A 25874-nucleotide genomic window follows, 5' to 3' on the forward strand; every position below is an offset into this window, starting at 1 on the left:
ATGCACTCATACATTTATAGCATCATTATCTACAAGAGCCAAATTATGGAAACAGTCTAAGTGTCTATCAACTGATGAACAGAAGAGGTGGTATATATATGCAGCGGAATATTACTCAGTCATAAAAAATGACATCTTGCCATTTGCAACAACATGGATGAAGCTAAAGAGTACTGGGCTAAGCAAAATAAGTCAGAGAAAGAAAGATAAATGTCCTACGATTTCACTCTTATGTGGAACTCAAGAAACAAAACAAACAAGCAAGGAGGGAAAAAAAGAGAGAGTGGCAAACCAAAGAACAGACTCTTAACTACAGAGAACACAGATGGTCACCAGAGGGGAGGCTGGTGGGGGGAAATCTGTGGTGGGGATGAAGGACCGCACTTGTCCTGATGAGCAGGGTATGAGGTACAGAAGTGTTGACTCACTATATTGTGCACCTGTAACTAATATAACACTGTATGTTAACTAACTAGAGTTAAAATAAAAACTTTAAAAAAGTAAATAAATACTTTTTTATTAAAGAATAAAAAGTAGGGGCGCCTGCGTGGCTCAGTCGGTTAAGAATCTGCCTTTGGCTCAGGTCATGATCCCAGCGTCCTGGGATTAAGCCCCGCATCAGGCTCCTTGCTCAGCGGGGATTCTGCTTCTCCCTCTGCCTGCCACTCCCCCTGCTTGTGCTATCTCTCTCTCTCTGACAAATAAATAAAATCTTTAAAAAATAAACAAAAATAAAAAGTAAATTTCCTTATGCAATCATAAATCTATTCAGATTTTTTGGTCATTTTTGTATATAAGCATCTTTTGAGGATTTTGTCCATTCCATTAATTTATGGGCTTTATTGGCATAAAGTTTTTCATAGTTCTTCCATTTAGCCTTTTCATGTCTGCAGGATCTTGAGTGATTGCTCTTATTTTGCACATGATATTGTTAACCTATGCCTTCTCTCCTTCCTCCCTGGATATCTTGGAAAGAGTTTATCAATTTTACTGACCTTTTGGATGAACTGTCATTAGACTGACTTGACATCTTTATCATAAATCTGTTTTATTTTTTGGTACTGTTCTTGTCTTCATTATTTATTTTGGGATTTTTTTCAGTTATCTTTCTCTTACTGATCTCTAATTTATGTGTGTCATGGTCAGGATACATGGTATAAGTACAATCCTTTAAATTAATGGAGACATAATTTGGTCCATTATAATTCTTATCTTTACGTATTTCTTGACAGCTAGAATAAATGTGAGTTCTACTTTTGTCTGGAGCAGTGGTTCACAAATATAAATTATGTCAAGTTGGTTGATGGTGCTGCTCAACTTTTTTATACACTTACTTCTCTTCTGTCTACTTGTCAGTTATAGAGAGAAGAGTGTTAAATATATTTGTGGGATTATATAGTTCTCTTTTCAGTATCCTCTGATTTTGTTTAATTTAAAGCATTTGTGATTTTTATGTATCTTCTGTGGATTGATCTACTATTCTGAAATGCCTCTATTATCGCTAGAAAACCTGCTCTGCACTCTACCTTGTCTGATATTAATGTAGCCGCTCCAGCTTTGTCATGCTTAGTGCTTACATGGTTTGCTTAGTCATCCTTTTACTTCTAATCTCTCAGTGTTTTTGTATTTGATAGGGGTTTTTATTTCTATGGCTATGGAACATACTTCCATCTTGAATTTCTATTCTGCCTAAATCCTCTGCCTTAATTGGCAGGCATAAATCCATTAGAGTTAATAACCTTAATGATACGGTTGGCTTATGTTTGTCACCTAAATGACTGTTTCCCATATGCCTTGCATTTACTTTGATCCTTTACCTTCTTTTGACTTGATTTCATTTGGAATAAATAAGTAATTTTTTTTTATTATTTCATTTTATGTCCTCTACTGGTTTATTATCTATTGTTCTGCACTTTAGTTCTGTATATCATAAACACCATAAAGCCTTTAAAAAATAATTCTGCTAGAATTTCAAGGTTGGGGAATAGTGAATTCTGTGGCACCATGATCCTTCTGACAGCACAGTGTGTGCTCATCCTTAGGAAGCCCTGAGAGGATTTTCAGTTTTACTCACTTATGCTGAAGTATTCAAATGGCCACAATGCTCTTCTATGTAATGGTCTCTAATAGGCTTTACATGAAAGTTTAACTTGCATGGCCATCATTGTTTTTCATCCATTGGTACCCAATAATACTTATAGGAATGCTTCACTTTCATAGCTAGGTACATATACACAAACTAGGTATGTATATATTTATTTTAAGCTTAATATAATGAATATAACCAGATGGTAATTAATCTATAATAAGCTGTCATTATATGAAATGCACTCACCAATGTCATCACTTTTTGTTCATTTCTATTCTGGATATTACAATTATTTTTTACTTTTATTAATCTTGCTAAATCATAACTACCATATTAATTAAAAACTTATGACTAACATTTTACTACTCAAAATATTTCTAAAAAGGATGAAGAAACTGATATCAGAAAGATGAAGTAAGGGACTGATTCATCTATTAGAAGGTCATAGTAGAGGTAAACAACAAAGAATTGATTGATTTAAAATACAGATGAGTGCTATACTTTCTAATCAATTTATAAGTCTCGCAGACCCTTTTAGCATTCAATCCCTATGCAGCCTACGGAAGGATCACTGCATAGCTAAGCTACATCGCCACACTGATGCGCAGTTTTACTAAGGTACACTGACCCACGGCTAACAGACCAGGGACACTACAACTGTCCATGAGGACATGCAGGAGGGTAATCCTACAATGGTAATACACTTGGGGAGTTGTCCACTGGTCAATGGATATTTGTTTGCTGCAGTCCCACGGGTCCCATGAATGTGAGCTCCGTGAGCCCGCAGAGCCTGGCAATCTTGGGTACCTCTCCGGGAGGCAGTGACCCAAAGATGGCTACTGGACATGTGCACAAGCTTCCCCCAAGGAGACATGGGCAGCCTAGCATAAAGCAGGTGACATGGGGAGTGGGCCCGGCTGTCTTCCCCATCTCTAGGGAGAAGCACAGTCAGCTGGGGATGTGTGCTTTGTTGGAAGGCAGACCCAGAGGCCTCTTTCAGGGCTCTTCTGACTGCAGCCTGCTCTGAGCCCTCAGACACAGCCACAGCAAGTCCTAGGGAGCCTGTTCACGACAGATGCTTCATGTGCTATGGTCTAGCAGGTCTCATCGCTGCAAATCCTATTAGCTTTCAGAGCCCTGTACTTTAAGGGCCTGTTTTCCCATGGAAATCTTCAAAGTTTGGTCCTTAGATAGGAGGTCCAAACCATCTGTGCCTCAGGAAGAAGCAGGGAGCTCTGAGTTCCCTCCTGAGTGTACTGCACAATGCCAAGGGAAGGGAGCATGACAGAGCATGAGTCAGCCTTTTCCTACTTGCCCCTGTGTACAAGTCACCCAGCTCCTTTCTGGATTTCCTTCCTAGGGCACTGCTGCACGTGCAGATGAAGGTTTGCTGTGTCCAAGGGAGGAGGTGAGCTCAGGAGCCTCCTAGTTTGACATCTTGGACCAGACCATCTCTGCATGATTCTTATCTGAATTATGAATCAAGAAAATAAAACTCTTGGGAATTTAGTGGAATAATTATGAATTTTACTATGCACTGAAATTTTTTAAAATAGTACAGCAACACTGTCAAATTTTCTGAGTATTGGAGAGATACTGGAAGATATCCTCATGTACGGGACAAACACGTTAAATGGTTTAAAAAAGGGAGGATTTTTTAAATTAGCAAAACATTAAGCAATTCAATAACGCATGAAAGGTAAGGAGTGTTCACTGCATTCTTCTTTGACCTCTCCATAGCTTTGATAGTTCTTCAAATAAGAAGTAGAAAATGCGGTCTACAGGTTCAATCACCTAGAAATGATCCGCTTGAATATAAGCATTTACATATGTTAAGAGAAGAGAGTTGAAACTGAAAACAAATATAAAGGCAAACACTAGTATTATGAATGCAGGGCACTCCCTCAGGGAAGCAGAAGAACAAAGAGAGGCACAGGCAGGCTGAGGCTTTGCATCAGGAATCTTGGGGAACTCCAGTAGTTTGTTGCAGGGCTCTCTGCAGAGTAAGAAGGAGGCCAGCCTCTGCTGGTGTTAAAAGGGTACAGCAAGGACTGAACATTTCAGGGAGTATCCAGTAGAAGCACATGTTGACCACAGAAATATAGTTTGATTTTAAAACCAGCATCAGACTTTCTTAACATAGCTAACTGACACCATACAGAGTAATATGATCCCACTTTCCCTATGCAGCTGCAGAAACCAGATAGATAGTCAGCAATGGCCAAGCATATAAGTCCCATGCAGGGATGGGTGTTCACACAGACAGAGCACGAAGGCTCAAGCCCAAGGGACCAATGCCCTTCCAAGAATGGACAAAACAGGTAAGCTGATGGAGCTGACAGAGCAGGAGGACAAAAAGTAACTATTTTCTAGTCACAGTAATGGCGGATTTGGGGACTCATGATTTTTGAGAGAATGTGTTCTTAGAATGATATATAATTTCTTTAATATAATTACGAATCAGATAATCTGATTTATTGATTTTCTTTTCCAAGAAAAAAAATCTGGTCTCAGTAACATTTAACTTTTAGTATCTCAAAAAACCTGCTGAAAAGACCAATTTTATGAAGTTTGGTCAACAGTTTATATTAAAATCAAGATAAGACTGATAACACTTAAAATAGCAATGTTTAAAGAAAAGGTATTCACGGGCCTCTGGGTGCCTCAGTCAGTTAAGCAACAGACTCTTGATTTCAACTCAGGTCATGATCTCAGGGTCTTGAGATCAAGCCCCATATGGGGCTCTGCACAAGGTGTGGAGTCTCCTTGGGATTCTCTCTCTCCCTCTCCCTCCCTGCTCATGCTTTCTCTCTCTAAGGAAGGAAGGAAGGAAAGAAGAAAGGAAGGAAAAATAAAACATGTTCACAGATCTGATTTCCTGTATGCACTATAGATAGACTAGCATATGCAATGACACAGTAAGTCCATGTTCAGTGTACTGGAACTATGTTAAAGAACTCTGGTTAAATATCAGAATCAAGCGCCCAGGAGGACATGGCCAAAGGTGGAGGCAGCCCACCTGCAGGGGGGCCAGAAGCACATGGTGGGGTGTAAGGATGGCACCGTCCTGGGTCTTGCATTCCCCCCTCCCCGTTCTGCCAGTGGTAGGTGTTGGGTTGGTGGTCCTGGGAATGCAGGAGGAACAATAAAAATGACCCCCGGGCCGCCATCTTCCAGCCCCCCCCCCTTCCTAACCCTTGACTCTCCCGCCATAAGGATATATGCCCAGGTCACGTCTCCACAAATAACCCGATACCTATGCAGGAAACAGGAGCATCAGGACTCCCCCCAACCCTCTGATCACCAAATACCCTGCCTTATATGGCTGTAAACCTATGCCCTGTCTTACCCAGATAAAAGACTCCCCCAACCCACTCCCGGTGCGAATTCCCTGACTCTCCTCTCTGGAGTCGAGGAACCTCGCCCGAGGGCGCCTTTAATAAATCTTGCCTTGCGCCTACCTTGCCTGGTGTTGTGTTTATCTCACCTGTAAAACCTTACAGTAGCTAAGTGCTGGGATGGACAACCTGGTCAGCATCTACAGCATGCCCACAGGGACCATGCTGTTCCAGGTCCCCAAGACCTCCTCCATCCTGTTATCTGAAGTGTCCCCAACAACTGACTGCTCATCACAGGGTCCAGGGACCATGCCTCACTGTGCCAGACCACCTGCTGAGGGTTTGGCACTGTCCTACCTAAACTTGGGATCCCCCCAACAAGGTGCAGGTATAGTGGCGGACAGGTTTCTTTCACATTGCACAAATGGGCCATGGTTTTTTGTCACATGAAATAAAGTAACTGGAAAAAGAAAAATCAGTGAGTTTCTTTCTTGCCTACTCACTATTATACAGTGCTGATATAAGTATGTGAAATTCTTATAGTAATATTACCCTTGTCATTAATTTTTGGTTTTAGTTGTGTTAACTATACTGCAAATTAGAAAGCTTGTTCTTCTGACCACAAGGATAAGAGCATAACCAATATTATCTAAATTTGTAAAATAATCTTTAAAAAAAAAAAAAGAAGAAGAGAAAAAGCTCTTATTTTCCTTGTAGAAAAGCAAATTCGACCTAGATATTCAGGTCTGTATTTCGTACACTGTGGCTGAAGGCAGAATGACATGAGATGGTTCATGTTTTTAAAAGTGTAAGTGATCATTTTGAATATATAACCTCTAATGTCAGGATTCTTAATCTGAAGTCTGAAAACCATTAAGCCATGAATTTGCTTCAGAGGGCCTACAAATATATTCTGTGAAGTTCTGTGGATATGTGCCTCTTTTCCTAAGAAGAGGATACAAAAATAAATCATTCTGAAAAAGGCTGTACATCACTAAATACTTAAAAGTCTGCTATTCTCAGCATATCTAGTGAATGTAGCAGGGTTCTCTTTAAATATTCATCTCAAAGAAAGAAATTTTGATGTTTTGATTGTGTAAGATTTATCCCACCACTAATTTTTCAAATGCCTTAAAACTAAGGCATTTGTTTGATTTTAAATATATTGTATTTTTACGCAGTTAAATCCCATCATCAAAGAACCTGACTGGAAGGAAGCACTTGGTCTGGTGTCTTCATACAGCAGCATTTTTTTTTTCCTGGTTCTTGTCACCTCGCTTAGTTTGATTATATGTGTGTCTGTGTATGTGGGTGTCTGTGTGTCCATGCTGTATTAGCTGAGAAAAATGCATGACCTGAAAATGTGTTCTATCTGTATAAAGTATTCAGGAACTAAAGAAAATGGTGTACAAGAAATAGCCAATTTTCTAGTAATTATAAAGAATATCTCCCCCCACTTTGTCTCTCCTTCAATTAGAGAAATTGCACCATATTCTGGCATTTCTCCATTATCTGAGGTCATCCACAGATGCCAGCACCCAGACACGGGAAATAACACAAATATATAAAGTCAAATAATGAGTGAACAGGAACTGTCTGAGGGGCTGGACCTCCCCTGACAGAGAGATGCTGGCTGAGTGTCAGTCAGGTGGGCAAATCCCACAGGAGACTCAAACTGAATCCCTTCCTATGGTGACACTGCTCAAACCATTTCTGAAGCACACACAGTTATTGGGAAAGAAAAAAATATATAAACCTTCAAGAAACTCAGTGGGAGTTTCAGTGTTTCTCATTCTGTTGGGTCTCCATTAAGTTTTTATCAAGGGTTTATTTATTTGAGGGAGAGACAGAGAGACAGAAGGCGAGCCTGTGCAGGGCAGGGGACGGGTAGAGGCAGAGGGGGAGAATCTCAAGCAGACGCCACACTAAGCGCAGAGCCCCACGAGGGCTTGATCTCATGACCCTGAGATCACAATCTGAGCCAAAATCAAGTCATCCACTCGCTTAGCCCAAGGTGCCACCCAGCCACCCCAGGTCTCCAATAATTTGTTTATTTTTAGGTATCTCTTTTATGGGCTACAATACAATGACATCGACAACTGAGAGGGAGAAAAAGGGAGAGGAACGGTGAGGGAGAAAAGCATAACTATCATAAAGAGGAAGAAATACCATGAGACACACACAGAGACACAGAAAGGTACATTCGGGAAAACCCTAGTCCAAAAGAGTACTTTTTACCCTGATGTTTAAGCTCAGTGTTGGCCACGGGTACACTGGGTACATACACCCAGGCGGACACGAGGCTTCTGAGTGCCATCAGACACATTCCTACATGTGTTTGAACACGTCATCTGTGCTGGTAAATGCAATGATGGAAACCAGGACTTGTGTTGGCATAGAGTTTATCTAAAACAAGAGGCATTTTCTTGTCCCTGTGGTGGCACTCCCTCCGGCCCACAGCCTGGCCCTGGCTGTACCATTAGCCTCCCCTGCTCACCAGGTGTCCTGCATCCAGACTTCTCTTGAAGCCACACCAACTGCGGTCTATAAAAACTCAGTTATTTAGTCTGATAAAAACTCAGTTATTTAGTGTCTTTGGATGAAAACCAATTTGAAACAAAATCTTTAAATGCATTTTCTTGAAATGTGGTAACCTTTTCACCAAAAGAATGGGCCTTACCAGAAAATACTTTAATTTCTTACATCATACTTTCCTTAGCAGATACTGGTTGCATAAAAAGCTAAACAGCATTTACCAAAATAGGTCAAAGGTCGTAAGTGTGGCTTAGCGTTTTCAGTCACCTTTATTTGTACTTGATGTTGTTGATGCTAATTTTCATATTATAGCTTTTGATTACTCTTCAAAATTCACTTTTCTAGGGGCACCTGGGCGGCTCAGTCAGTTAAGTGTCCAACTCTTAATTTCGGCTCAGGTCATGATATCAGGGTTGTGGAATCAAGCCCCACATCAGGTTCATGCTCAGCATGGAGTCTGCTGGAGATGCTCCCTCTCCTTTTGCCCCTTGCTTCCACTCTTTCTCTCAAACAAATAAAAATAAATCTTAAAAAACAAAAATTAAAAAAAAAAATCTCATTCCTCCGCTTGGGTTGAGGAGTCAGCAAACCAAAGTAACATAGAGGGACGTACATGTGAATGCAGATGACAGAGGATGCTGGAGAACATAAGGACACAGAAACACTTGCCAGGTAAGTACTGAAGAAAACAAGCAGATTTTCAGGGAGTTTCTCTTGTGGATTTTTTTTGCTTTAGCTGCTTCTGTGTTTGGTGTTACATCCAAGAAATCATGGCCCAAGACAGGATGAAAAACTCTTCTCCTGTGTTTTCTTCTATGAGTTTTACAGTAAGTCTTTAATCCACTGGCTGTTTTTTGCATGTGGTAGAAGGTATGGGTCCAATTTCACTGTTCTGCATGTGGATATCAGATTTTCTCCATACTGTTTGTTGAAGACGCTATCCTTCTCCCACTGTGTGGTCTCAACACCACCATCAAAGATCAGCTGACTCTATGTGAGCTTTATTTCTGGGCACTCTATTCAGTTCCTACACATTGATATGACTGCATTCATGTCAATACTGTACTCTTTTCATGACTGTACTTTTCTAATATAGTCTGAAATCAAGTGTGATACCTCCATCTTTGTTCATTTTGTTCAAGATTGCTTTGACAATTCTGGATTTTTTGTGGTTCCGTATCAATTTTAGGACAGTTTTTTCTATTGTTATTAAAAAAAAAAAAGCCACTGGGATCTTGATGGGGCTGGCATCGAATCTGTAGGTTGTCTTGGGTCATGTGGTCAGTTTAACAGTATTAAGTCTTCTAGTCCATGAACAAAGAATGCTTTTCTTTCATTTATATCTCCTTAATTTCTTCCATCAATGTTTTCATTGTACAAGTCTTTTACATCTTGGTTAAGTTTGTTCCTATTTTATTCTTTCTGGTGCTATTCTAAATGGGATCATCTCTGTAATTTCCCTTTCAGATGGTTTGTTGTTAGTGTACAGAAATACAACTAATTTTTGTATGTTGATTTGTATATCACAACTTGAATGATTTCGTTTATTGGTTTTAAGATGTTTGTGAAGTCCTTAGGATTTTCTACTTATAGAACTGTGTCATCTACAGAGATAATTTTACTACTTCTTTTCTGATTTAAATTCTTTAATTTCCTTTTCTTATTGCTCTATTGTACTAGGTTGAATAGAAGTGGCATGAGTGGGCATCCTTTTCTTGTTTCTTCTCTTAAAGGAAAGGCTTTCAGTTTTTTACCACTAAGTGTGTTGGCTGTAAACTTGCCATCTATTATCTTGTTGTTATTATGAATTCAATTGAATTTTGAAACAATCTCCATTCCTGGGAATATCCCAACATGGCCTTAGTGTATTATGCTTTTTATACATGGCTACATACAATTTGCTAATATTTTACAAATACTTTTTCATGAAGGATTTTTTTTTTTGTAGTTTCCTTTCCTATAATGTTTTTGTCTCATTTGGGGACTCTTCCACTCTGCTTTAGATTCCCACATAACAAGTGACGGATGATACATTTTATTTCTCAATGTAAATGGATGCTTGCATACCAGCTTTCAGCTGCATGTCCATTCTCTCTGCTGCCTCGGGGACCAGTATGGCACACTGCTATTCTTTACTCCAGCACAGCAGCCTTTCTTTGTTCAAATAACATCATCAGGTATTTCTTATAAATTACATGTTGCCAAAATGTGGCTGTTTGCAGTCTCATTTTCTTCTCTATCAATCATTTCATGACTTAAGATTTCCATCCTATAATATACATTTAAAAATAATTTGGATAACCAATTTTAGACTTGTGTATCTTTCTCTTTGGTGTTTCCACTGTTTTGTTTATGGAAGCTTTAAGATACAATATGGCAGTTAATTAAATGTAGAAAGTAAATTGTAAATTAATTAGCAAGGAGTAAAAAAGGGTTTGAGAGTTATTGCTTTATGAAGTGAGTATTTAAAATCAACACTGTCATTCTTTTTAAAACTTAATGGAGTTGCTCTTTGATACTTGATATGGTTAATGTTCACATGGCACAGGTAGGCTTAGCTACTAGCAGGTGGCCAAAACTCCATCCAAGTCATGTAGTCAGTAAATCTTATGTCAGAAAGTTTTCTTACATGAAAGTTTGGTTTTATTTTTCAATTACTCACTTTGAGGAAAATGTACAATATCAAGAGATTCTTTAAAAAAATAGATCACCAAATTTATTTTTCAAAGATAAGAGAAGTAACTTCCCTTTAAAAAATTAGGGAATGAACTTCCATTCCCTTTTCCACATGTTGCACATATTCAAGACTGCGTTCAACACTGCAACCGATGTTTAGGTAGATTTCCTAATAGGAATGTGCTCTATCTACAAAGAAAGCATGAATATACACACACATATATATGACACAAGCAAAGTCTCCATACAACACTGGCACTCAGGCTGCCCTTGTGCAGCTGCAGAAATCGTGGGGAGAAAGTAGTGGTTGGGATGCATGAGAGCCAAAAGGTCTGGATGGAGCTGCCCCAGCTGGGCCAAGCCTGGACTTCATTTGTGTTACCTCTCTAGTGTTTCTAACAGACTTCCAGCCTTGACCAATTCAGGAAATTCAGTTCAAAGCTTGATCTTTTAGTAAAGCATGCATTAGATTAGATTTAATTCTATTTGTCCTAATGTTCATTATTTTTCTTGCCTTATGGATAATTTCACAGCCTGAGAATGTTTGATGTTTCTAGTATTTCGTGAAGTATTAAGTGTGATTCTTCAGAAGGAAAGAAGAGCCTTCAGTTTAGAAACAGATCCATTTTTCTCTGAATTATAACAACTTATTTCAGAATATGAAGGCTTAGTTAAAGAAAAAGAAGATACCTAATCTGCCCTGAGCAAATACTGCTTTGGGATTTTATGAGACATCACAAAAAATAAAATCTTCCAAGTCTTTAGTCATCCATTCTACTGTCCATCAAGACAAGTAAAAGAACCTATACTTTTTATGTCTAACTGAAATCTCTCATGTTGTAATAACTGAAATAAGAGTTAACAATCACCAAGCAATAAACAGCAAGTGTTCTAGATGCTAAGGTAAGTGATCTGTGCACACACATCTCTTTAATTTCCTGTAATGAGTCTATGTAGTCGATACTATTATAATCTTCAGAAACAGGGTGATATTCAGAATTCTTAAAATTGTAGGTGACAGAATCAGGCTTTACACCAATGCAGCACATCCTCATGAGAGCCTGCATTCTGAACAATATGCCAAAAGGCATTTCATAATCATAGGGGGGAAAAAACACTATTTTATGCCATAAAATGAGATAATTAAGTTAACCCTATTATTTAAAAAAATAGTATTTCAAGTTAAAATGGAAATGTGTTTAAAAAAAATGAAAATGTCTTTCTTCCCAAGCTAGTTATGATGTATGTTGAAGTAGCTATTTTGAATAATGCAAAGCTACAAAGTTAGTAAAAAGATTTCCTACTGCCAGAGGACAGGCATGGAGGCCAGAGTGGGCCCCCTGGATCCCCCACAACTCCCTGTATATCTGTATAAATAAATGGTATGTTAATGGAACCTTGCCCCCCATCCCATGTCCTTATCACTGTGTGATAGTCTGTGTCTCCTCTCCTGGCCCTCTTCTGTCTTCCTCTATTTATTTCATGTTCTTTTTTGAGTTCCACCTTGAGCCTTCAGGCCCTCTTCCAGGTTCCTGTTTGTAAGCCCCCAACCCCTTTGCCCTGGACTTCGATGTGAAACTTGTCTCAACAAACCCTTTGGAGAAAAAAAAAAAAAAAAAAAAAAAAAAAAGTGACAGGGGTGAAAGAGGACTTAACAGGTAGAGCACAGGTACTTTTTAAATGTTGAACCTATTGTGTAGGAGGGGAAATGGTGGAAATACAGTGCTATGAATTGTACAGAAGTGTACAACACCAAGAATGTGCCCTAGTTAATGACAATGCACCAATGCTGGTGCTCACATCACAACGAATGCACTACACTGAGGCAATACACATGTGTGGGAGGAGCAGCGTGTACAGGGCAACTCTGTGTTTTCTCTCAAATCTTCAGTAAAGCTGAACAATAGTCCATTTACTTAAAAACTGCAAAAAACCTTTGTTCTCTGGCCTCTCTCCCTATAGGTCTGGCTACACAATAGCAGTGATACCCTGGGGTCTGTGTGGCTTCAAGTCGATACAACAGAGGAGTGATGCAAGGCAGCGATGTCCAATGATGTCAAGAAGAGAAATGGAAAAAACTAGGCTCCTGGAGAAGACAGTGGGTGAGGCCTACTTTCTGACAGTTTCCTTGTGTGAGAAAAATTTAAGCCACTTATGGAAGTCTTTAGAGTAAGTAACTCTGTGCTTTTCTCAAATGTGGAAAAGGCGAATGCATTTCAAGACTAACAGATATTGCTAAATTATCCCAACAAAAAATCCTGTGTCAATACAGAACTCAACACCATTAAGAAATAATTGCTTTTTCATAGATTACAATATCAGGTATAATAAATTTTTATTGTTCTTATAATGAGAAGAAAAAAAGTGTTGTATTTTTCTTTTATAATGTTATCTTAAATTATATATGCCTGATAATTACTCAAAAAGGAAACATTCTTAAGGTTATATTGGCCATTTATATTTTCCTTTTATGAATTTTCTACTTGGATAATTTTTTCTATTAAATTTTTTATCTTCTTTTCATTAATTTAACAAACACATATATTTATTTGTCTGGATATTGAAGTCAACACTGTTCTTCTTTTTCATGGCATACTAACATTATAGGTCAGAGGAGGCACTTGTCTCCTTTCATCCTATTGAATCTGTTTTCATTTATTTATTTATCTCCTCTATTCCTCATAACCTCTGCAAGACATTTACTAAGGGTTCCAGACATGTGTGTTCAATATATCATGGAAAATACATAGCAGCTGAGGTCTTTTTAAGTTAAAGATAGTATTGTGCAATAAATCTCTTTGTTTCTTATTTTATTTTACACTAAGTTAGTGAGATCTGATGATGATGCCAAAGGAAAATGCCTTTACCTGGAATTCCTGCTGAATCCCTGTATTAATCAGTTGACCTAGCTATCTAGGTAGCTACACCTAGTCAAATCATTAAATAATTATTTACCAATAATAAAATGATAGGTCTTGACAACTGTGATAAACACACCTAAAATACAGCCTGAGGGAAAACATGAGCCAGGACTTTGTGAAGTCTTGCCCTGCTTCTACAGTCAACCTTTCTCACACTGTGGTATCCACTAGATGGTCTACCATCACACAATGGTTTCCCAGGATCTTGAATTCCTTAAAAATGTGATCACAGACAATATAATCTATGCCTGCCTTTATTGCTACACATTGCTGTTCAGATTCAACATGCTGCTTTCTGTATCAGTACACGCTTCATTTGCATTTCTGGCTAGTATTTCTTGTTGATGGGTATTTGGGATGGTCACCATTGATGAGGATTATAAGACTACTATAAAATTTTTAAGAACAAGGTTTTTTATACCCATATTCCCTCCTCCTGAGTAAATAACTCAGGGAGAGATTGTTGTATCAAAGGGGAGATGTATGTGTAACCTTATTTTATTACTCTTATTCAACATAGAACTGGAAGTCCTATCTAGTGCAATCAGCCAAGATTTAAAAAATAAAAAAGACAACCAAATTGAAAAGAAAGAAATAAAACTGTAATTTGCTAATGATATGTATGATCCTATGAACTTATGTACAGACAATTCTAAAGACTTAGACAAAAACATTCTTGGAACCAATTAAAAAATCTTGCAGCTGTAAAGCTGCAGGATATGAAATTATCACATAGAAATCAGGTGTGTTCCTATACATGATCAATGATATGCCTGAAAGTAGAAATAAAAAAACAACAACAAAAAACAAAAACTAACCCATTCACAGCTGTATCAAAAACAATAAAATACTTAGGAATAAATTTAACCAAGGAAGGGAAATATCTGTACAATGAAAATTACAGAACTTTGAGAAAAGAAACTGAAGAAGGCACAAACAACTGGAAAGCTATCCCATGTTCATGGATTGGAAGAAATATTATTATTAAAACGTCTTTACCACACAAAGCCATCTATAGAATCAATGCAATCCCTACTAAAATACCAATGATGTTTTTCACAGAGAGAGAATAAAACAATCCTAAAATTTGCATGGAACCACAAAAGATCCTGGACAGCCCAAGAAAACCTGAGAAAGAACAAAGTTGGAGTCATCATACTTCCTGACTTCAAAGTACACAAAGTTACAGTAATTAAAATAGCATGGTACTGGCAAAAAAATGGACACATAGACCAACAGAACAGGACAGGAGCCCAGAAATAAAGTGAGTATATACAGTCAACCAATATTCAACAAAGGAGCCAAGAATACTCAGTGGAGAAAGGATAGCCTCTTTAATAAATAATGTTGGGAAAACTGGATAACCACATTGAGAAAAATGAAATTGGAGCCCATCATATACTACTTATAGAAATTACCTCAAAATGGATCAAAGATTTAAGCATAAAACCTGGAGTGTAGTATGAGAAAGAAAACAATCAACACTCATCTCCATATTTAACTTAGAGTATACCACCAAAGGACATTTGATACTACAGTAGGCCTAGATATTCCAAGCTGAGTTATTTATTCTAATCTATGAAGAAACATTCTGGTGTGAATGCCTTTGGAATGATAAAAGGTATTTTATTTAGAAATATTAGATGCCACAACAGAAACTGATCGTTAATATTCTATAAAGTCACAAAGTAATTCTTACATTTCAAATGGATTAAATCTAGATAATCTGACTAAAAGACTAGTATGTCAACACTGCAGAAAATAATTCTTAAAACCAAAGTTCCAAAACATGTTGGACAACACTATCTAAATGAATCCGAGCATCATCAAACACCTTTTTTAGACATAAAATCAAAAATAGAAGTTAAAGTATATGTTTCTTCCCATTTTGGAATTCTGATACTTCACTGTGTCATACCTACCTTAAAGAAATAACCTTCTTTTACTTATTCCCCAATTAAGTACTGAGTACCACTGCAAACAAGCTACACTACACAGATCATGTGAAAATTGACTTGACAATTTCTTTCTTTAATCAACTTGGGATTCCGTAGGGTTATTAGGATGCATGTAGTTAACAGACTACCCTACAGATAGTCAAAAGTACTGTAGGAAAAATAAAAAATAAATTTCTGTAGTAAATTAGAAGAGGAATTCCTCTTAATTGTGGGCAAGATAGATTCCAGAGAAAATCAGGAATAAAAGTAGTGGTATGTAGGAATCCTAAGCAAACATATGATGCTAAAATGTGCAAATGAAGGCATTAATAAGTTTGTAGAGAGGGACGAGTCAGAAAAGAGAAGTATGTGAGCTACAGAATAAAGATATGTATCTATATGTGTATCCATATGGCCTAGATAGATATGGCTCTATATAGAGATAAATATGTATGTTACATATATAGCATTATATTTTATTTTTTACAACTGTGTAATATGTATTATTTATTATATATCTATACAAAATATATACTTCATATAGATATATGTATCTAGACTATGCAGATATGTATGATGGTTTAAACAATATATTATATACAGATATGCATGATAACTATTTAATAATAATACTGTATTTGATTATTTGTAAGCTACATTGCTAAATTATTTCTTCAAAATGCACAGAAATATATTCTTCTATTTAAACAGTCTTTCCCAGACTTCCCTTAAGATTAATGGAGTTTACGCTGTTATATGAAGGAAATGGCAGATCAGTTAGAACTCATGAATTTTGGTCTAAAACTTTACAACTTTTCTCTAAATCACTCCACTTATTTGTTACATCAGACTTCTAATTTTCATTTTATAAATAGAAGTCCTAAAATGTATGCTAAATGGGGTTTTGACTTGTATGTAAAATACTTCATTTCATGGTGTAGCTAAAGGGAATGAGAGCATTACTGGTAATGTGGGAAGATGGCTGCTCAAGAGGATGTTCCTGTGAAGGATGCACCTCTGGAAGCCAGAGCTGCGTGGGAGGAGGCGGTAAGTTCCCTGGAGGGAATGTTCCGGATGGATTCAGAGGCAGAGCACAGTCCCTGAACCCAGTGAGACATCAGCCTCTGTCTCCCTTCCTGCCTGTCCTCCTCTAGAATCAGTGGTTTTCATTTCAATTACTGTAAGGTTTATCCTTCTTTAGGTGTCCCTATCAGGGGTCTCAGGAATCTACTAAATTCACCCTAATAGTATGAGGGTTTTGACAGTAAAGGAGTAGCATTGTTTTGACTTTTTACGCTGTTTTCCTTATAACATAACATTTTTAATTTCGAGGGCATAAAAGGAACACTGAATTCTGCAAATTTCCCAAGAGTTACAGGACAGTAAAAGAAAAATCACCCTGAAAATTTCCATTTTATAATAATAATTTATAAGAATTTATCGTTCTATGATAACAGTTTCTAACATTCACTGATTTCCTAAGTGAAAGTTACTGCATTGTTGTAGATTACTGATAAGTCTCCAATAATATCTTTAAAAGTCTGACTTGGAAAACTTGCACATTTTTTATTTTTTAGTTTTAAGTACACAGCATATAATTCGATTTCCACTTTTTTTTTTCTACTTTTCTTTAGAAAAAATGCTATTTACCAGTGCTCCTCAGAATTCTCTTGGGCTAGCTATGATCTTCATCTCATGTTCTTTATTTTATTATAAGTTACAGAGATTTAGTCACCATTATTGGTTGACTCTGCTTTAATGCTAAGATACATTACATGAAAACCACATCTGGCCTATTTCCAACAATGAAGACATGTATACCTTGAAATTCAAATATGAATCATGAATACTCATGTTGCTAAATACATTATCAGCATTGCCCTCTAATATTTCCCATATACGAAACTGAGCTTCATAGATGATACATTGATCTATTGCCTATTAAACACTATAGATACTGTTAGACACAATAAAATAAATATGGCAACATGAGGTATCCCTGTGGTGCTGAAAGTCTTTAGTATCTTGGCTGTCATGACAGACACCTGAACCTACACAAATGATGAAAAATCCCTTTTTTACATTGTTTCCAATTCAGGAAACATTCCATTCTTTTGGCAATAGAATATACAATACACAAATACAGACATACATACACACTCAGGGAGCAAAGAAACTTTACAGAGCATTGATATTCACTCAATAATTAGTATTATTTTGATTCCAAATATATTGTCAAATAAATGTACAAATGTTTTTAAAGTATTTGTAGCCTAATTCATAAACCCAAACTTCAGAGATGCGGGAATGACCCAACTATGAGCCTTCAGATCAGACCTTTTCTCCACACACAGCTGTTAAACCTCTTTTGCATTTTTTGTAAAACAAAGTTTAACAAAATTCCATAACCCCATGTATTAAACCAGCAATATGGTCTATCAACTGCACTAGTCAGTAATTCCATTAAGACTACATAATAAACACCTAAAAAAGAAAAACACAAAAACAAAAACAAAACGATGTTTTATTTTTTTTTTAATGCACTACAAAAAACTCTAAGATTGAGAAATGTGTGCTTAATGACACCATTATTTACACTGACTTATAACTAGTTAAATATCTTGGGCAAAGAGTACTGTCTAATGTACTAAAATCTGTGGCAGATTCCCAAGAAATGAAGAGTACTCCAAGGATTCTTGTAGTACTTCAAGAAGAATGAGTTCAGAATTATGAGTAATACTCAAATCCACCTCAGGTTAGCACCAGTGGAAAGGACTAGAAGTGCTGAACCCAGAGGGGAGGCCCCAGGAAAACTGAGACAGATTGGTGCAAATGTCTAGAAAATTTTCACTGAAGAAGAAAAATTAGAAGTGTTCTAAAGCAGGGCTGTATAGTAGATCTTTTAGTGATTATGGAAGGTTCTACATCCACACTATCCATCAGGGGAACTACAAGCTATTCAGTGGCCCCTGAATGCTTGAACATGGCTTGTATGACAGCAACAGCCCATATCCCAAATTCCCAAAGTCTGCACAGGTATTAAAGGGTTAAGTAAAATAACACAAGCCAGCTTTGTAAACAACAAATCCACATACATGTAGTTTTAAAATTAATGTTCTACATAAACGTAGGCATCATTATTGCAAGTGAAGTTTAATTTACTTGAACAGTATACAATATTATGTTTTTTTCTCCTAAAATTATTTCAAATAAGGATTTACTAGGAATTGTCTCTGTATGGACTCATCACTTCTGAATATTTATAGAGCACTACTTGTATACATTTTTTTCAAACCACTTGACTTAGTATTGATCAATATGAAACTGAGTAATATAAATTATTATTGCTTTGGTAATCAATGGTTTACTGTAAAATATGTATTATACTTGACTTCAATTTAAACACATGGACATAACCTACTTCTTAGTAGGTTATGCCATCAATAGAGTTAAAATATCAAAGGCCTATTATTAAGCTTATTCTTTGATAACTACTTTTTACCAACAGGAACACTCAATTAACACAAACTATTACAACTGTCAAGTACCAGGTTAAATTATTTTCCTCGTGATTGCTCTGAGGTCCTACCAGACCCTGTGTCTTTTTCAAACACCCAAGAAAAGATCATACATTATCTTAATGTCTATTATTATATTTGCTATTGAATCTGATATTTCAACTGTGATAATTATTAACTAATCAAAGAATATCATTACGTGATCAGGTCAGATACTGAGTCATATATACTGATTATTGATCTGGTTAGTAATCCTAGGACATACTTTTATACATATGCTAAAAACAAAGAATCATGACATGTTTAGATGTTCCGATATTTTTGCCACTCTGGTTTAATCTTGTAACATGGATATATAGCCATTGATACATAATCAAATGAATCCCTCTCATACCTTATATAACTCAATCCAACACACACAAACAATGCAAGGTAGCAGAGACCTATTTATGGGACTCTTATTTTATGTGTTCTCTCATTTAAATAAATGGGTATTTTAAGAAGTAAAGATGGTATATCAATGATATATCATAGTATTTAAACAGTTTTACCAAAATAATCATATTCTCCTCAAGTTTTAAAGGCAGCCAAATACAGAGTCCTGTGATAAATGCATATTTATGGTCTGTCCCCATATAGGCCTTCAATGCTACCTCTGCACCAAGCTCCCAACTGGATTGTACAACCAGCTCTCAAACCTAAGAAAATGATGCAATGTGCATATATAGGACATACTGGGACAGGGAAGTAGATGGATGTGAAAAACGAATCAGGGACTGTTGCCAAACAGTAGACACCGAATCAATGTGGTTAAGTCTTACAAGTTCATTCTCACATCAACTACATATACAGAAGGAGGAACAAGGAGAGAAATGAGAACCTCACAATTATCCTCAAACTATGGTCTAACCAACATTACAAGAATCCTATCAGTCCTATTTCTACCTCCTTTTCTTTTTTTTTTTTTTTAAGATTTTATTTATTTATTTGACAGAGAGAAATCACAAGTAGGCAGAGAGGCAAGCAGAGAGAGAGAGAGGAGGAAGCAGGCTCCCTGCCAAGCAGAGAGCCTGATGCAGGACTCAATCCCAGGACATGACCTGAGCTGAAGGCAGAGACTTAACCCACTGAGCCACCCAGGTGCCCCACTACCTCCTTTTTATGGATATTTAAGAAAGTCAGCAGAGAAATGCAGAGGGGCTGAAGATTCCCTGCCCATCCTTCCAAACTCAGTTATGTTGAGTTTGTGTCATTTTTGGAGCCCCCTCAGATTTCCTCTGTAGTTTTGATCCAATTTGAACTCGTGTCAATTTTCGGAGATTGAATCAAATTTATATCAAATAGAATATCAAAATATTGTGCATTTCATTGGAACAACCCACAAATTTATAGTAAATTAAGTTATTCAATGTTATTCTCCATATCCTAGAGAGATTTTTAAGGCTCGAATCTAGCACATTATATATGATAATATATGATAAAAGGTAAGTAACAGCCTTAGGATCATTAGAGCACAGGTTTTAGATTATTTTTTAATCCCATAATATTTCTAGTGTATTTATATTCTTACAGAATGGATGTTTAATTTCCTAGGCCTTTATTTCATAGCACATTTCAACAGTGCAATCTGAGAGAAAACATATTTGGCAAGGATTATTATTAGTAAGGCCAAGGATATACATACTCTATTAGTACCTCATTACTTGGAAAGAAAATGGGAGTATTTTTCACCTATTTTAAGGTTTTTCAATATCTTATTATGGAATACATGTGAAAATCTTTTATGCCAAGTGTTAATGATAATTAGCTTTCGCCTGAATCTTAAAAATTAATTGCCTGCAAATTCCATTTTTTTCTTTCTTCTCACCCTCATTAATTGTTTTGCCATCAAAAGAATACAACACAGTTGACAGATTGTTATTGTAGTTTCTGAAGCATATGAAGATTTATATATGGGCATTTTACATCGCCAATAATTTATTATTTCAGTCTCTATGATTCAGCATCCACTAACGACATAATTACCGTCTTACACCACTTAGGAGATACAATGATTCATCCAGGCTGCTAGAATTCTGGGGTTTCATATTAGGCGATGACATGAAGCCATGTTCTTCAATTAGTAAACAAAACACAAAAGTAGTTGTGTCTGATCTGACTGATGATAAAAGGTAGTTAAGGAATTCGGAAAAGGTTTTTGTGGATATTTTTTTCTATTTTAGAGGAATATAAGGGCACTGAAAAGGTGGATAAGTTAGTTTTCAAATGTGTGTGATTTTGGGCGCCTGGGTGGCTCAGTTGGTTAAGCGACTGCCTTCGGCTCAGGTCATGATCCTGGAGTCCTGGGATCGAGTCTCGCATCGGGCTCCCTGCTTGGCAGGGAGTCTGCTTCTCCCTCTGACCCTCCCCCTTCTCATACTCTCTCTCTCAAATAAATACATAAAATCTTTAAAAAAAAAAATGTGTGTGATTTTACTAGACAGAGATGGACAAGGAAGGTGTTAGAGCTCTAGATGGGAGGGCTGATGGAAGCCTGTCAGCAAAAGGAAGGGTATTTTTAGAACACTCTGGGTGGTCTACCAGAGCTGGAGGAGACTGTCAGCTCCCCAGAGCAGGGGACAAGTGACCCAAGCACAGACTGGTTGCTTAGGTAGAGTTCAGGAATGCCCATTACGTTCTTCTGATGGGGAAATGTTATAGTCAATGGTCTATCAATAAAGGACTTCTCAGGCACCAGCAAAATGATACAGAAACACAGCCTGACAGTAAAAATAAACAGTATCTGAAGAAGAGATTTCGTATTTGCTTCACTAGGTGTCCTGTGCTGAACAATAACTTAAATCCAAACATAAAGCTGGTATGTGAATGCTCTTTGAAGTTTGAAACTGAGAGATGCAAATAGTTAAAATATGAAAGCCCTTGAGTCTGTACACCCACTGTCCACACTCACACTTCCTCGTTTGCATGTGCCTCCCCTGCTGCTCCTTCCCTTTGCACATACAGGATTAGTCACTTCCAAAAGGCTTGTTTTTTTTCATTTTGAGTTAAGGAATAACAATGCAACTTATTTTTTTTATTTGTAATAATGTTATCATCTGTCAAATGTATATAGTCTTTCAATATCTGATTTTTTTGAAAAACGTGGTAAAGCAAATTTAAAGATGCGTTCTTTGCCCTCATTTTTAACATGTCAAGGGAGGATTATTCAAACATTAGTCACACTCCAAGCTTGTACTCTGGAAACATCAGTTATTCCAGAATAAGACCCAAGGTTAATTAAAGACAAAATTACAGCGATCAGAGAGAAATTGTGATCAAATTTCTTCTATATTTCATACAGGAAATAGATGTGGGAAACAAATACACTCAATATTATCTCTAATTCTGTGTTTTCAGTTTGTTTCAGGCTGAAAAGAAATCTCCTTGCGAAAGTAAACGCCAGGTTGTCTTCATTAATTCCAAAGGTAAGAAACATGGTTCAGGTAAAAAAAGGGCCCAGGGCTTTTAACTACCTGTGGCTTCTAGACACCACACATCCTAGACCATATTTATTGGGATAATATCAGGCTCGTGGCAAAGAAGAAGCAAAGAGAGGGGAATATTTTCACAATTGAAGAGTTGTATCTTTTTAAGTTTGTGTTGCCTGTTTTCTTCCAAGCAGAAACTTCTGTGCCTCATAGGAGTTCAAATTTGCCTACAGTGATATTGAAAGGAGTATTACTAATATTATTGTTTTCCCTTTATAGTGATGAAAATGTATTTGATGACTCCTTGATTCAGTAATTTGGAACATAACTTCCAATAAAAAATAAATCATTAACATAATATTTATGTGTGTGTGTGTGTGTGTGTGTGTGTGTATCCCTAATTTATGTTACATGCATGTACCTCTGATTTACACATGATTCACAGCAGTTTAGAGAAGAGAGAGAAAGCACAGAGTAAGCAAATGAGGAGAAATGTTAATATAGCAATTTGTCACATCTTTGATACTCACACAGTATCCATTTTATTCTAGAAGTTGTTTGTAATGCATTCTATTAATTTTATGAGGCAATATAATATAGTTTCATTTTGGAAAATCTGGATAGCAGAAATAAAGAAAAATAAGCTAAAGTAGCCTACAATTTTAACATATAGACATATCCACTAATAAAAATTAGTTCATATATTTACAATTTGTGTATGTGTATGCGTGCATGTGGGTGTGGTGTGTGTGTATTCATGTCTGTGCATGCTTCTGGGTATGGTATGTGTACATGTGGGTGTGGTGTGCATGCATGCATATGTATGTGTGTGCATGTGCATGGGTATATGCTTGCAAGCGGGTGGGTGTGCATGTGTGCACACACACACGTGTGTGGGTATATATGCATTCACATGTGTGCATGCATGTATGGGTGTGCATGTGAGTGTGGTGTGTGGGGGGTGTATGCTTGCATGTGGGTGGGTGTGCCTGTGTGCACACACGTGCGGGTACATGTGCATTCACACACGTGCATGCATGCATGGCTGCATGTGTACATGTGTGGTGTGTGTGCATGCATGTGTGGGTGTGGGTGCGCACATGCATGTGCGTAGGTGAATGCTTGCTTGTGGGTGGGTATGCATGTGTGCACACACGTATGTGGATATGTGTGCATTCACATGTTTATGTGTATGTGCATGTGGGTGCAATGCATGCATTCGTGTGGGGGGGTGCATTCACATGTGTCCATGCATGTGTCGGTGTGAGTTTTGAAAATAATTCCAAAAGCACAGAAGTAGAAAGTAAAGTCCCAAGACCTTTGGAGTCTTTCAGTAGCAAGCAGCAGAACAGAAAGATCAGCTGTATAATGGGAAGAAAGAAGTGGGGATTTTGGGGTGCCATCTGGGGAAAGATGTAGAGGGAAATAAAAGAAAGAGAAGTCCTTGTTCAAATGCTGAGGTTGATATTATGACAAGTTAAAAGCAGACTTATATTCTAAATGCCATGAACATAATTTGAACAACATCAGAGGGTAGGCCATTCCACAGTCTGAGGTGGTCCCAGAGAGTATATGCCCTCTGACAGCTGCTGAAATCTGAATGGGGGAGGAGGGCGTCAGACATTGCACCCGCCCATACTGACTTACCAGCTCTGTGTTTAGATCTGTAGAGGAAAACAAGTACACACAGAATACTTGAGGTATATTCACCAACCACATATTTCCAGACTACCAGCCTCAGAGTATCAATTTCTTCTCTAATTTAACCTAAATGACTGCAGAAATTATCCCTCTGCATTACCACATCCCTATCCAATAATAAATACTCTCCACTGTACTAGGTCAAGTACATTCCAGAACAAGTCCATGTTAGTTCTGTTGCCTGAGTATTTGCTCTTCTGTTAATAATCCCAGTTCCCCTCCGATGGCTGGGTCTGGACATGGTTCTCCAGTAAAGATCTACAACAGCCTGAGAATTCTAGAAAGTACAACTCAAAATAAGTGTGACCATTCACAAAATTTATTGAAAGTGTAGTACAAAGAGAAAGAAAATTTCCAAAGTAATTTAAAACACATCCATATTTAGAGGTCCTGAAGCCTGATAGGGCTTCTGTAATTAAGAAAGTTCACTGTTCTGGGTAGATTTCTCAACCCTACTAAGCAGGATTCTTTTGGAGTAGAATACCTCAGTCCAGGCCCAGTCATAATGTCCTGGAAAGAATCTGGGTATTTACTGGTCCCCAATACTAGCCGGTGTAAACATGCATCCAGGGGCGCCTGGGTGGCTCAGTGGGTTGAGCCGCTGCCTTCGGCTCAGGTCATGATCTCGGGGTCCTGGGATCGAGTCCCGCATCGGGCTCTCTGCTCAGCAGGGAGCCTGCTTCCTCCTCTCTCTCTCTGCCTGCCTCTCTGTCTATTTGTGATCTCTCTCTGTCAAATAAATAAATAAAAAATCTTATAAAAAAAATAAAAATAAATAAAAATAAAAGTAAACATGCATCCCCTTCACTGCAACTCCCAAGGGCACTATTTCCTATGCATCATAAGAGATAAGACTAATTTTGCCAAATATTCACCTACTTGGTCTTCAATAGTCCCATATGCAAGATGTAGTCAACTTAGTCCAGACAGCACTGGAAATGCCACCCAGCACCTTTTAGTATTTGCTCCAACATGGCAGACAGACAAATACCAGCCCCATGCCTCCCTCCTGAGGCAGGCCAGCTTCAGCTGCAGAATTCTTGGTTAGAAACATTTCCACAGAAACACAGCACAATCACATACACAAGTTCACAATGCATACACACATCCCTTGTTAGAACAAAACAAAACAAAACGAAACAAAAACAAAACGACAACAACAAAAAACAATTTCCAAGCAAAAGCCATAGGAAGAAAACATGGAATAGGGGGAAAAACTCTAAATTTTCAAGGTCATCATTGTGCTGATCTATGTACATGATCTTCTGAAGATTCCAAGAGAATCTTCTTTACAGAAGAGAAATGCAAAGATGCATTTGTAATTTCTTCACACCGTTAAGGGATTCTCACAGAAGAGTGAGGAGGAATTTGCCACATGCATTTATAAGAAAGAAGGTTTGTTTTCTAGAGGGTGGTCTCTCAGCATAGGAAAACGTCATTCAACTTTATATATATTATTTACGTTGATTTTTTTCTTTTTTTTTTTTTTAAGATTTTTATTTATTTAACAGAGAGAGACCACAAGCAGGCAGAGAGGCAGGCAGAGAGAGAGGAGGGGAAGCAGGCTCCCTGCTGAGCAGAGAGCCTGATGCAGGACTCGATCCCATGTCCCTGAGATCATGACCTGAACCGAAAGCAGAGACTTAACCCACTGAGCTACCCAGGCACCCTCTTTTTTGCTTTTTACTAAAA

This window comes from Lutra lutra, chromosome 14 (assembly GCF_902655055.1).
Source record: "Lutra lutra chromosome 14, mLutLut1.2, whole genome shotgun sequence".
NCBI classification, from domain to species: Eukaryota; Metazoa; Chordata; class Mammalia; order Carnivora; family Mustelidae; genus Lutra; species Lutra lutra.